Below are 12,807 nucleotides of genomic sequence, written 5' to 3'. Positions count from 1 at the left end.
TGTGTAAACTAGTGTGTGTGTGTGTGTGTGTGTATATATATATATAAACTAGTGTACCAAATTCTATAACTAATCTACGAAATAGTTTAGTATTTGTCATCTATTAGTGTATATATGTATATTAAAAGATATACACACACACGCACTCTCAAATCTGTCCCTCAAATCTGTCCCTCTTTGTATAAATTAAGTCCATTGAACTGTTCTGCATTTGTCATATTTTAGTGTAGCTGTAAAAAAATAAAAATTATATATATATATTTATTTTTAATATATATATATTTTTTCATTTTTTTTTCTTTCTTCCTCCAGTTGCAATTAAAATGTTTGTTGCTAAATCATATATATATATATATATATATATATATATATATATATATATATATATATTATATACGGTTGTTGGGTGGGCAGTGTATTATAGAAGATTGGACTGTGCAGTTGATGAGTGACAGTGCTGGTTGTGTCCGATGATCCCATACATATAACCAATACACAGCAGTGTCAGGCAGATCTCCGACTAGATGATCTCTGAGTCCCCAGGATGGTATTTGGTGATCTGGTTCCCAGGGAATGATGGATGTCCCCTACTCCCCCCCCTCCCTCCACCCCCCCAGAACAGCTGCTGTGCCGGCCTGACACCCTTCACTAACCCTTGCAGTGCCGGACACAGGGCGATCGGACAGTGTGTGGCCCACAACATGTGGCCTTGGAGAGGAGCCGGCTCTTCTCATTATTCGTTTCATTTTCTCCGCATCCTTCTAATTTCAGTTTCTCAGCTGGTTAGGTTAATTGTGGACGAATTATTCGTTAGCTGCACATTAGCAGTGACCTCTGTGATAGATGACAGCCGCAGCGGCACGCAAGAGTCACCCTGAGACACACATCTAAACTTCTTCTTTTGTTTCAGACTTATAATAAATATATACGACTATACTGTTTATTTTTATTGCATATTTTTCTGTATTCACAAGTTGTTTGTATGTATATATTTTTCTGATCTTTATAGACGTCACCAAGTCAGATGATAAACGTGACATCAGAGACATTTGTCATTCGGAAATCAGGAGATTTATTTGTTTCCTTCCAGGAAAAAAGAGGCAGAACAGACCGGCAAGAAGTTTTGTTTGCTTAGGGTTTTGAAAACGTTGTATTTATTTATTTATTTATTTATTAATTGAATGTATTGGAAATGTAAAAATAGAACGTTCTTAGCGTACTGTTCCTAAACTTAAATAATAAAATGAAAGGTAATAATAATAGCTAACAATCTAAGGTCCCTACTGACATTCATACAAAGGCCAATATAGGCAGGATCCATCCAATTACCTACCAGCATGTGTTTGGAGTGCAGGAGGAAACCGGAGTACCTGAAGGAAACCCAAAGACTCCAGGCAGGTTGGGATTCGAACCAGCGACCCTAGTGCTAGGTGGAAGCATTAACCACTACATGTGTGTTAATTTAAATGTATTAGTTTATGAGTGTGCTGGTAAAAGTGTTACTGGGGTATATGCAAACTGTGGGCTCTATATAATCATAAATAATAATAATTAACTTCACAGTAATCATGTCATAACCAAAGCCATCAAGCAGAGAATGTTATTACATCTTAGGGGTTTAGTAAATTGCTCTTGGAACTGTAGATTTTTTTGTAAGGATGCTGATTTTCTATAAACTACATACCTGAATGTTTTTGGGTATCTAAACCAGAAAACAAAAATTTAAAAGATATTAATTTACTAAAAACGGGAGAGTTCAAAATCTGGTGCAGCTATTCATGGCAGCCAATCGGCTGCTAACTTCTTAAGCTTTGACAAAAAAAAAAAAAAAAACTGAAGCTGATTGGTTTCTGTGCAGAGTTGCACCAGATTTTGCACTCTCCAGTTTTAGTAAATGAACCCCAATATTTTGCAGCTTACCAGTCCATAGGTGTTATCGCCGCCTTTCTCTTCTGTTTCAGGCTTTCCCCTTCATTTTAACACTTCTTACCCCTTTCAGGTTACCCTCATTTCTTCATGGTATCTATGAGGGGCAGCCATGGTTGTCACACAGCCTGGAATTTAATCATGTGTGCCTTTGTTCATCTCTATTCCACGATGGATTGATGGGACTGGTAGTTTATATAAGAAAGATGAATGTTTGTGCTTCCTTTACAGCCCACAGTTAAAGCGGGGTTCCGGCCATAATTTATTTTACATTTTTTTTTTCAAGCTAAAATTAATCACATTAAATAGTCCCTAAAACATATTGATAGCTCCCCAATCGTTCCAGAAATCATTGCAAAGACTTGCCTTATATCCTCCAGCTAATGCTGTGGCCGTATCCATCATATGTGTGGGCATGTGAAGCCCAGTTCATTTTTCTTCCTGGTTTTCAGGGAGAGGTGCATGCTGGGCGATTTTTAGGCACAGTAATGCCCAGAGACTCCTGGGAAATTAGTGTCATTGTTTCCCAGGAGGCAATGGGGTCTTAGGACAGGAAGTTGAACCACCTAGGACAAGGAACTAGGCAGATTACGAAATATGCCTAGTAACAGCCAGATAGAAGTGAGTACAATTTTATTTAATTTTTTTTACATTAAAGGCAAGCTGTTAATAGAAAGTTAATTTTTAGGGTGAAACTCCACTTTAATGGCAAGGACAGTGCATTTCTGGTAAGATCAACAGATATTTTCTGTACTTGCTGAAAATGTTCCTAGTCTGACAAATGAAAACTTATGCAGCCCCCACATCTATGTACTAGTAAGCTGCCATAAATATCATTTTTGTTTTGCATTAGGATGTAGTTCAGCTCACTAGACATATAAAAGCACACATTAAGGCACGCCTTCATTTTATTGGGCTGCTTATTTTCCATGTAGGTGGGTGCAGGCTCATTCAGCTGATACATACAGTGGGTATTTTGTGCAGCCCTGATCATACTTGTGTGACATCATTCCGTAACACAAAACTAAACACACACAGAACCCCACAAAAAATCCAAAATGAAATATTTATTACCGCATTTTGTAACACTTTTTTTTTTCTTTTAACATAAACTCACAGTCCTCATACAAGTATTTAATGTAAATTTGACAAAGCTTAAAGGTAACAGCATTTTTCTCTAATGAGGAACACGTGCTGAGAAAGAAATTATCCATGGACATACAATACCAATCCCACAGCAGGTTTTACTAGGAGAACATTCTTTTTTTTTCATTTGAGGTAACACATAGAATATCTAACATGAAACATTAATAGAACAAACTCTGAACAAATTTTGTTACAGTATTGTCTTCCTTACGTGTTCATCCTCACACGCTCACGCATTCTCTGACACGCACACACTCGCGCTCGCTCGATCGCTCGCAATCACTCACTCACTCTTCAATCTTTGAGTTTACAATTAAGTTCAGTCTGTCATTTGGTGCAAAGACCAGATTGCAGGAAGCCCCCCTTGTCCATATAAGGGGATGTCCAAATTCTGGAGGCACAACATAGGTGCCCCGGCTTGTCCTTCTCATGTCTGTGCAGCTGCCCCAATCAAAATTGTCCTGTAGTGCTGAGGGACAGACTGACAGACAATAGATGTCATCCAGGCCTTGGTCTAGTTCCGCGCTGGTCACAGGTAAAAATATTCTGTAGCTTTCCACGGTAGGGGAAGGGGGGTTCTGGCTGAGCCAAGTCATTCATTTGGAAACAACACACATAGTGTGGAAAAAACAAGGATATCTTTTCTTGTCTCTTCTAAAACTATTTAAATCAACAGAAATGTACAAGTTAACTTAGTTCCTATGTTTTATCCTACAGTAGTTATATCTCTGAGTCTTTTTCTGCTTTCCAGAGGGGACTTGTTTTTTTTAATGGGCATTAAAGTGAACCCATGACTTCACATTTGTGTACTTGTTGCGTTGGTCCTTTTTTATTGATGAAAAAAATGACAAAAGTTAAAAAAAAAAAGTCACAGCTGTCTGGAATTTTAAAACCGATCAAAGTTCAAAAGTCTTAAAAGATTATCTTTTTTGTTTTCCCTTGAGGTTCCATAAAAATGATGGGTTCTTGGGCAGGATGAAACTCCATGAGCTGGGCTTCAGAAGAATGGGGTGATGGTGCAGACGTGGCTGTCCCTGGTAAGGTGAATCCTCCATGTGATGTATGGACATGGCTCATGCTGATGGGACCGTCACAGGTCCATGTCTTGAGGGAGGGCATAATGTCAACTGTGGAGAAGTGTGAGCTGGTTGTACCAAACTGATACTCATAGGACCACCCTGAGAAAGACAGTCCCCTGGCATGTTCTGCAGACCTGAAAGAAACAGAGACTTGATCAGGGCCCATGACACACAGACATGTAGGTACAAAGCAGCTCTCAGGTTAGTTCTCACATATACAGGTATGGTTAACTCATGCCATCCAAAATCACACACACAAAAAGTACTGGATTGTTCTAAAAAGTCAGACAGTCTTTTTTTTCCCCTTAAGCCTCGTACACACGACCGAGGAACTCGACGGGCGAAACACATCGTTTTCCTCGACGAGTTCCTTGTTAGGCTTGTCGAGGAACTCGACAAGCTTGCTTTGCGTACACACAGTCAAGACAAAATCTCCTCGTTCTCAAACGCGGTGACATACAACACATACAACGGCAGGGGAAGTTCGATTCCACTGGCTAAACTCTTGGGGCTGCTTTTGCTAATCTCATGTGTTTGCGTGTTAAGTAAAAGTTTGTTAAGAGACGATTTGCACTTTTCAGTCTGTTACAGCTTGAAAAATGTGTTCTCTCCATTACAAATGCTACTTTTACTCCCGTCTCATACTTTATTCTGAGCATGTGTGGGTTCCTTAGCATACACACGCTCGAGTTTCTCGTCAGAAACCGGCTCGACCAGGAACTCGACGAGCCAATTTGAGACTCCCGTCGAGGAAATAGAGAACTTGCTCTCTTTTTGGCTCGTCGAGTTTCTCGACAGTTTCCTCGAAGAAAATGTACACACGACCGGTTTCCTCAGCAAAAAAATATCTCCCAGCAAGTTTCGTGTGTACGAGGCTTTAGGGAGCACTGCTGAGGAGTGTCCAGATGATAGGATTGATTGTGCAGTGATTTTTTTTATGTAAATCAATACATTTTATGCTTAGTGCATAATTATTATACAATGGAAAAATCCATTAGGTGGAAAAGCACAGCTTCTGAGCATTTGCCCATTATAGATCTCATACCCCTATGTCTTATATTAACCCTAACACACATCTATTCTCTGAATAGAAAGATACATAAAGCCATTTCCATGAATCATTATTAAAGTGAAATTCCTCTTATGAAAGAAGCTACAGTCACAACTGATCACTGAACTGTGTTTTTCTCTAAAATTGGGTCATCTCTTACTTTAAGTATGGCAATGCAGTATGTTAGCATTGAGCTACATATGAATATTTCTAAATTATTGTAATCTAAAACGTTGATTTACTAAAGTCAAATAAACTGTGCACTCTGCAAGGGAATTTTCCCCAGAAATTAGTAAATGAGGTAAAGCTGGACTTTGAAAAGACTACCCAATCACATGCAAAGAAAATATCATTTTTTTTGCTTGCACATGATTGGATAATGGAAGTCAGTAGAGCATACTGGTGAATAACAGGTCAGTCTCATCTTCCTAGGTGTAGAAAATCTCATGTGTAGTTGAGCAGTGACTGGGTACTGCAGTAATGCCTATAACATACATACATGCTGAGATAATTCCTATGTCTAGGGCCTGCCATGTCTGAGACATCTTTGTGTAAATTTGGCCAGGAATTTCACTCTCTCCATTTCTGACCACAAATGTGATAACAAATAGTGCAAAAAAAAGACTGATGCAGTGTACACACGACCGTTTTTCATGATGAGAAAAATGCAATTTTTAAAATTTGTCGGTAAAAACGATCGTGTGTAGGCTCCAGAGCATTTTTCTCGACGCAAAAAATGGGGATTAAAAATTTAGAGCCTGAAAAAAATCGCGCATGCTCAGAAGCAAGTTATGAGAAGGAAAATTTGCATAATCGGCCCAAAGGGTGGCGCCATTCGAATGGAACTTCCCCTTTATAGTGCCTTTGTATGTGTTGTATGTCACCGCGCTTTGCTAGAGCATTTTTTATCACGATCGCCTGTATGCAAGGCAGGCTTGAGATGAATCACGTCGAGAAAAACATTGTTTTTTTCCATGACACAAAAAACGGTCACGTTATACTACTATCCCATGTACAGAATGTCAAGACTGACTGAACTGACAGATATTTTTCTTATTTCAATTGTCCCAAACACATAGACTCTGTAATGCAGGTAAAATTGATTTTATTATACAAGGAATATATGTGTGCCTAGATACAGTCCTATGTGACAGTATGGGGTTTATTTACTAAAGCTACAGCGTGCAAAATCAGGCTCTCTACTGCATAGCTTCCAGGTCTCATTGCCAAAGCTTAACTGAACAAGCTGAGGTTAGAAGCTGATTGGTTTCTATGCAGAAGTGAGCCTGATTTTGCACTCTCTAGCTTTAGTAAATAAACCCCTATATTTTTAATAATAGATTAATGTAGGTTTTCCAACTTAATTATCAGTGTTAGAAGGGTGAGAAAACAATATATTTGTTTAGCAGATAAGTTATGTAGCTTTGTATTAAATCAGGGATGTGCGGTGAGGTCAGTGGCTGGTGAGGCACTGGCTAGTATCAGAACCAAATACACACAGGTTATATATGCGCAAATGTTAGAGTGAGAGCAATAATTCTAGCACTAGACCTCCTTTGTAACTCTAAACATGTAACCTGTAAAAAATGTAAAGCTTCACCTATGGAGTTTTTAAGTAGCAAAGTTTGGCGCCATTACACAAGTGTGCGCAATTTTAAAGTGTGACATGTTAGGTATCTATTTACTTGGCGTAACATTATCTTTCATATTATACAAAAAATCAGGCTAACTTAAGTGTTTTTTTTTATATTCATTGAAGTTTTTTCCCCAACAAAAATTTGAAAAATGTCTGCGCAAATACCATGTAACATAAAAAGTTGAAACGACTATCATTTTATTCCCTAGGGTGTCTGCTAAATATATATATATATATATATATATATATATATATATATATATATATATATATATATATATATATATATATATATATAATGTTTGGGGGTTCTGAGCAATTTCTTTGGGGGTTCTGAGCAATTTCTTTGGGGGTTCTGAGCAATTTTCTAGCAAAAAAATGATTTTTACATGTAGGAGAGAAGTGTCAGAATTGGCCTGGGTGGCAAGTGGTTAATTACCATAAGTGAGGTCTATACAAATAATTATTATATATTTTTTTAAGGTAATTTACTATATTTTAAAAAATTGTACTCAAGCAGGTGGCTTAACGGACAAATTACTGAAGTTTGAAGTTATAACTTCCAACCAGTAATTTCACAGTAAATAGATAAATAATAAATTATTATGTTATAACATATAGCATGTGATTTAGCTTGATTAACCACTTGCTTACTGGGCACATATAACCCCTTCCTACCCAGGCGTAATTTCAGCTTTCGGCACTGTCACGCTTTGAATGACAATTGCGCGGTCGTGCGAAGTTGCTCCCAAACAAAATTATTGTCCTTTTTTCCCCACAAATAGAGCCTTCTTTTGGAAAAAAATACAATAATTTTAACTTTTTGCTATTATAAATATCCCATTTAAAAAAAAAATATATATATATATTTTTCAGTTTAGTCCGATACGTATTCTTCTACATATTTTTGGTAAAAAAAAAAATCGCAATAGGCGTATAGTGATTGGTTTGCGCAAACGTTATAACGCCTACACAATAGGGGATAGGATTATTACTTTTTTATTATCATTTTTTTTTACTAGTAATGGCGTCGATCTGCGATTTTTGTCACGACTGCGATATTACGGCGGACACATGGAACACTTTTGACACATTTTTGGGACCATTCACATTTATACAGCGAACAGTGCTATAAAAATGCACCGATTACTGTATAACTGTGACTGGCAGGGAAGTGGTTAACACTAGGGGGCGATCAAGGGGTTAAATATGTTCCCTGCTAGGTGATTCTTACTGTGGGGGGAGGGAACTGACTGGGGGAGGTGACCGATGGTTGTCCCTATGTACAAGAGACACATCATTGGTCTCCTCTCCCTAACAGGACGTGGATCTTTGTGTTTACACACAGAGATCCACATCCCTGGCTCTGTGACTGCCGACTGCTGGTGCCCGGCGGACATCGGCACCTCTGTGACGGCCAGAGGCCGTATATTGACGGCCTCCCGGTAGATTAGAGCCACCTTGTGGCCGTAAATACTCGGTGGCCGGATGGCAGGTGGTTAAAACAGTACCTTTTCATCAGCAGATTCTCATTCTTCCTCCTAACTGTGCGAGTAAAACATGGGATTATGGGTAAATCTTATACACATAAACACATGTTTTTTCCTTCTAGTTAAGAGGGTTGAGCTGGAAGGGAGCATTTGTCTTTTAGACACATCCCCCCTCTATGACACTGCAGTGAGAGGAGAGCCTCCACTGCAGCAATTTTATTGTACAGCTTGTTCCAATGGTGCTTTATCATTGGTCCAAGGCTCCAAGCTGTCCATTAAGCTCAGTGCTTCTGACAAGAAGTGAGGAGAGGCCCTGTGAGCTCATCCTCTCAATCTGCTGCAAACAGAGTGTGCCACCTTGCATTTAAACTGGTCATTGTGTATGTAGCTTCTGACAGGCTGTGCAAGAACCCCCATATCTCAGGAACTATAGGTTACAGGAGCCCCAAATTCTGTGACCCCAGGTTGTCGAGCTATGGCCCTCGAAGCTCGATCGTTTTTTGTTTTTTATATGATCATGGCAAATTAAAGCCCATATTCCACATATCCCACTGATTTCTACATACTGTGCCTTGTTTCTGCTTGGAACATTATAGATCATTTGGATATTTATTTGGGTATAGATTCTGCTATTTCTATGTTTTTTTATATTTTACAAAACATCCACCCACATCTCTTCCTGGCACAATACAAAACAATCTCAGTTTGCAACATTTGTGGTGTTGGTGCCTTCGATGGAATAAACACTATATGACTAGGTGGCAGCAGGAAGAGCACAGAGATTGCACAAACAGCAGTATCTTCTAAGACAAATGACATTTTACTATTCTATAGTGGGGCCGGATGCGGCCCTTTGCTTGCCTTTATCCAGCTCTTGAAGCATTATTCCTGCCACTGACACCAACAATGGGCACTATTTCTCCCAATGATACCAACTTTTTCTCCCCCTAATACCAAAGATCGGGCATTGTTTGCCCTAGACCGGCCCTCCTAAAGTCTGAAGGACAGTAAACTGGCCCTTTCTTTAGAAAGTTTGGGGACCCCTGGTTTACAGCATTCAGAACATATATCCATTCTTTATGACTGGTAGAGCTACCCACAGACAGCAGATAGCGGTTGGACATGCCGAAACAATGTGACTACCCAAAGATGTTTTTCATTATAAGGTCTTTCCACAAATGCATGGATTCAGGCAGGTGCGGACTGACCATTCGGGCACTCGGGCACTGCCAAGGGCCCCATGCCACTAGGGGGCCCCATCAGGGTTGCCAGCCTCAATAAAACCAGGGACAGTATGTAAAAATCTGTGTTTTTAAAAAAAATCCCAAGATTATAGCTGGTGCGTATACTGTGTGTGTATATTGTGTGTCTGTGTGTGTATACTGTGTATGTATACTGTATACGTGTATACTGTGTGGCCCCATAATCTATCGCCTGGTCGCCCCATAATCTCCTATTGCCCGGGGGCCCCATAATCTCCTATTGCTCGGGGGCCCCATAATCTCCTATTGCCCGGGGGCCCCATAATCTCCTATTGCCTGGGGGCCCCATAATCTCCTATTGCCTGGGGGCCCCATAATCTCCTATTGCCCAGGGGCCTCATAATCTCCTATTGCCCGGGGGCCCAATGAGTTGTCAGTCCGCCAATGGATTCAGGTTGGTAGGGGGAGCACTGATTGGATATCCCTGAAACCAGCCAGTCCTAGGAGGAAGACCATAATACTGGGTCTGGAGACTCCAACACAGCTGGTCAATTATTGCCCCAGGAAGGGTCTGCCAAGGGATGTTTGAGATGGTTGAGTTGTGCAAATATGTCTGTCGATTCTCCATTGTCTATGGCTGGTATTACTAACCTTTGTACCAAGTTATTTATTGATAGATTTTAGGTTTATTTGCTCTTGCCCTGATTATTTTTTTCCAGTACCTTTGTTATTAAATACTTAATGCAAATACTGTCTGTATTTCCCCAAAAGTGGCATTAGAAAGTTACTTGTATCCTTGCCATGACATTAGGGTTCATACACAGACATCATAATCTAGTTGACCTTCTCTGAATGTATATGTAGATAATGCCGAATATAAAAAACACCAAGCTGAGCTATCTCATTTGAAATAGTTCCTTTTTAAATGATATCAGTGTAATTGTATTTATTAGAAGCAACAATTCCCTGAACATACCTAATAATGTACATATTTTTTACCCTTGTTTAGTTCTACAAATATAGTTGGGTGTGATTTATTAAAGTCACATTGCCACGTTGCCTGCTTGCACTCGTTCCTAAGTGTAATGTATGTATCTCTAAAGAAAAATACTTTCTGGTTATCCTCTGGTGTTTTCCTGCTGGCCACAGTCACATGAAAAAAATCTCCACGCTCCATGAAGAATTGTCAGGGAATGCATTTCCATCAATATGAGCTAAAGGCCTCATTCACACGAGAATAAAAAATGCTGCGCACAGATACACACAGGGGGAGATTTACTAAAGCATGTGCACAAAGATCTGGTGCAGCTGTGTGTAGTAACCAATAAGTTTCTAGGTTTTATTAAGGTTTTATTTTAGGTCTTATTATTAAGTTAGAAGCTGATTGGTTACTAGGCACAGCTGTACCATATTCTATGTTCACATGTTTTGTTAAATCTCCACCACAGTGGCTATTTTTGTGAGTATCTGTTCGTAACATTATGTATACAGTATGCATGTAAACCCCATTCACACAGCTGTGGTAGGCAGTGCAATGTACCGATGTGCTCAGCAATGCAAAAAAATAGGCCGTATTTTAGGCCGCATTTAATGCTGTACACATGTAAACATTTGTGCTAACGTTTACATGCATCCTAGAGGCCAATGCAGCCTTTCTGGCCACCACCAGCTGGCATGTAAATACCAACAATGTGTAGGCCGTGACACCTGCATCAATGATTTCATACTTAAAGGGGTTGTAAAGGTACATGTTTTTTCACCTTAATGCATTCTATGCATTAAGGTGAAAAAACATTCAAGGTTTAGCGTCTCCCCCGAGCCCCCGTTTATTCACCTGACCCCTCGAAAGTCCCGCACCGTGAATGCTCTGGCTTTTTGGCCGGGCTTCTCGGCTCATTCATTGGTTGATTGAAAGCAGCGCAGCCATTGGCACCAGGGGGTGGGGCCTAGTGATACAGTGAGCGGCTATAGCACGGGAGCGTGCCTGCAAGAACTAACCACCATGTGAGAGAGCTCACATGAAGGTGGATAGTTCTTGCAGGGTGGAGCCGAGACAGCTGCCGCGGACCCCAGAAGACCAGGATCGGGGCCACTTTGTGCAAAACGAGCTGCACAGTGGAGGTAAGTATAACATGTTTGTTATTTTAAAAAAAATTATTGAGAAGAGGAGATTAAGGGGGGATATCGTCAACATGTATAAATAAATAAGTGGTCCATATAGAGTCCCTTTAGAGGTGGTTCTGACCAGCTCAGTAGATTGCTTTAAAAAAAGCCTGGATTCTTTCCTTAATGTAATATAATTGGGTACTGACATTTATAAGTAAAGTTGATCCAGGGAAAATCCGATTGCCTCTTGGAGGATCAGGAAGGAATTTTTTCCCCTGATGTATTAAACTGGATTTGCCTTCTTCTGGATCAACTGTGGGTGAAGGATTGTGTATATGGGATTGAATGATCTCCTCTTTTTTTTTTGTTTATTGGTTGAACTAGATGGTCTTTTTCTAACCTGACTAACTATGTAACATTCGTACAGCATTTGTACAACTAAAACACAGGATCCCGCTGCCAGAAAGATCTTGTGTTTACAACTCAGTATGTCTGTGTGAAAATGGCCAAAATGTTGATTTGAGGGCAGCAATAACAGTACAGATTTCTAGGCTTATCATACTAATAGAGTAGTCACCTAAGGGTGCTGGGTGTAGTCACCTCGACTCTGCTCCAATATATGGGGAAGGAATAGTTTTTTTGCATGTATACTTAGTAATTTTATTACTACAAGTGCTGGTGCCATCTAAACACAATATCCAAGGCTGCTTCGCTGGCCTTGTGTTTGTTCTAGCCCGGCAGCCTACTCAATGGATGATGATAATTAAGTACCAAATATACCATATTGTGTGGCTGCATAATCAAATCAAGAGAGGATAATATTCCTCTGTATTAAGCTATTAATGTAATTGGTCATGAAGCATAAAATATGTTATGTAATTAAATAGGCTAGAAATTATATGGCCTATATTAAGAATTATCCAAGCTGAGAAAATGTTTTCTCTATGGCCGTTATAGGGTACATTGCTCTCTGTTTCCAGACTGCATTTGTAAAAAGAAGGAAGAAAGAAGGAAATTGGTTTCATCGCTGGATGTCACAGCAGCCCCCTGAGATCGCCTATGAAATGTTGGCCTCTATTTACATATACAGAATGATTTAATCAAGGTACGTCTTCCTATATTCGGCCTCATTAAACAAAGAAGTTTCAATGTTATATGCAATTCTGTCTGC

The 12,807-nt window shown here is 39.6% G+C and overlaps 1 protein-coding gene across 4 annotated transcripts in view; it reads right to left on the bottom strand.

Annotated features, from left to right (window-relative positions):
- Nucleotides 1-2,973: 2,973 nt before the first annotated feature.
- Nucleotides 2,974-12,807, bottom strand: part of MEIS2 (Meis homeobox 2) — a 185,612-nt gene continuing 175,778 nt past the window's right edge. For all 4 annotated transcript variants that reach the window (XM_040333766.1, XM_040333767.1, XM_040333764.1 and 1 more), the window contains exon 13: nt 2,974-4,285. The gene's annotated coding sequence lies outside the window, so the exon portion shown is untranslated. The remainder of the gene's footprint in view (nt 4,286-12,807) is intronic.

The sequence above is a fragment of the Rana temporaria genome, chromosome 13, assembly GCF_905171775.1.
Source record: "Rana temporaria chromosome 13, aRanTem1.1, whole genome shotgun sequence".
Lineage (NCBI taxonomy): Eukaryota > Metazoa > Chordata > Amphibia > Anura > Ranidae > Rana > Rana temporaria.
This window is presented reverse-complemented; position numbering and strand designations above follow the sequence as displayed.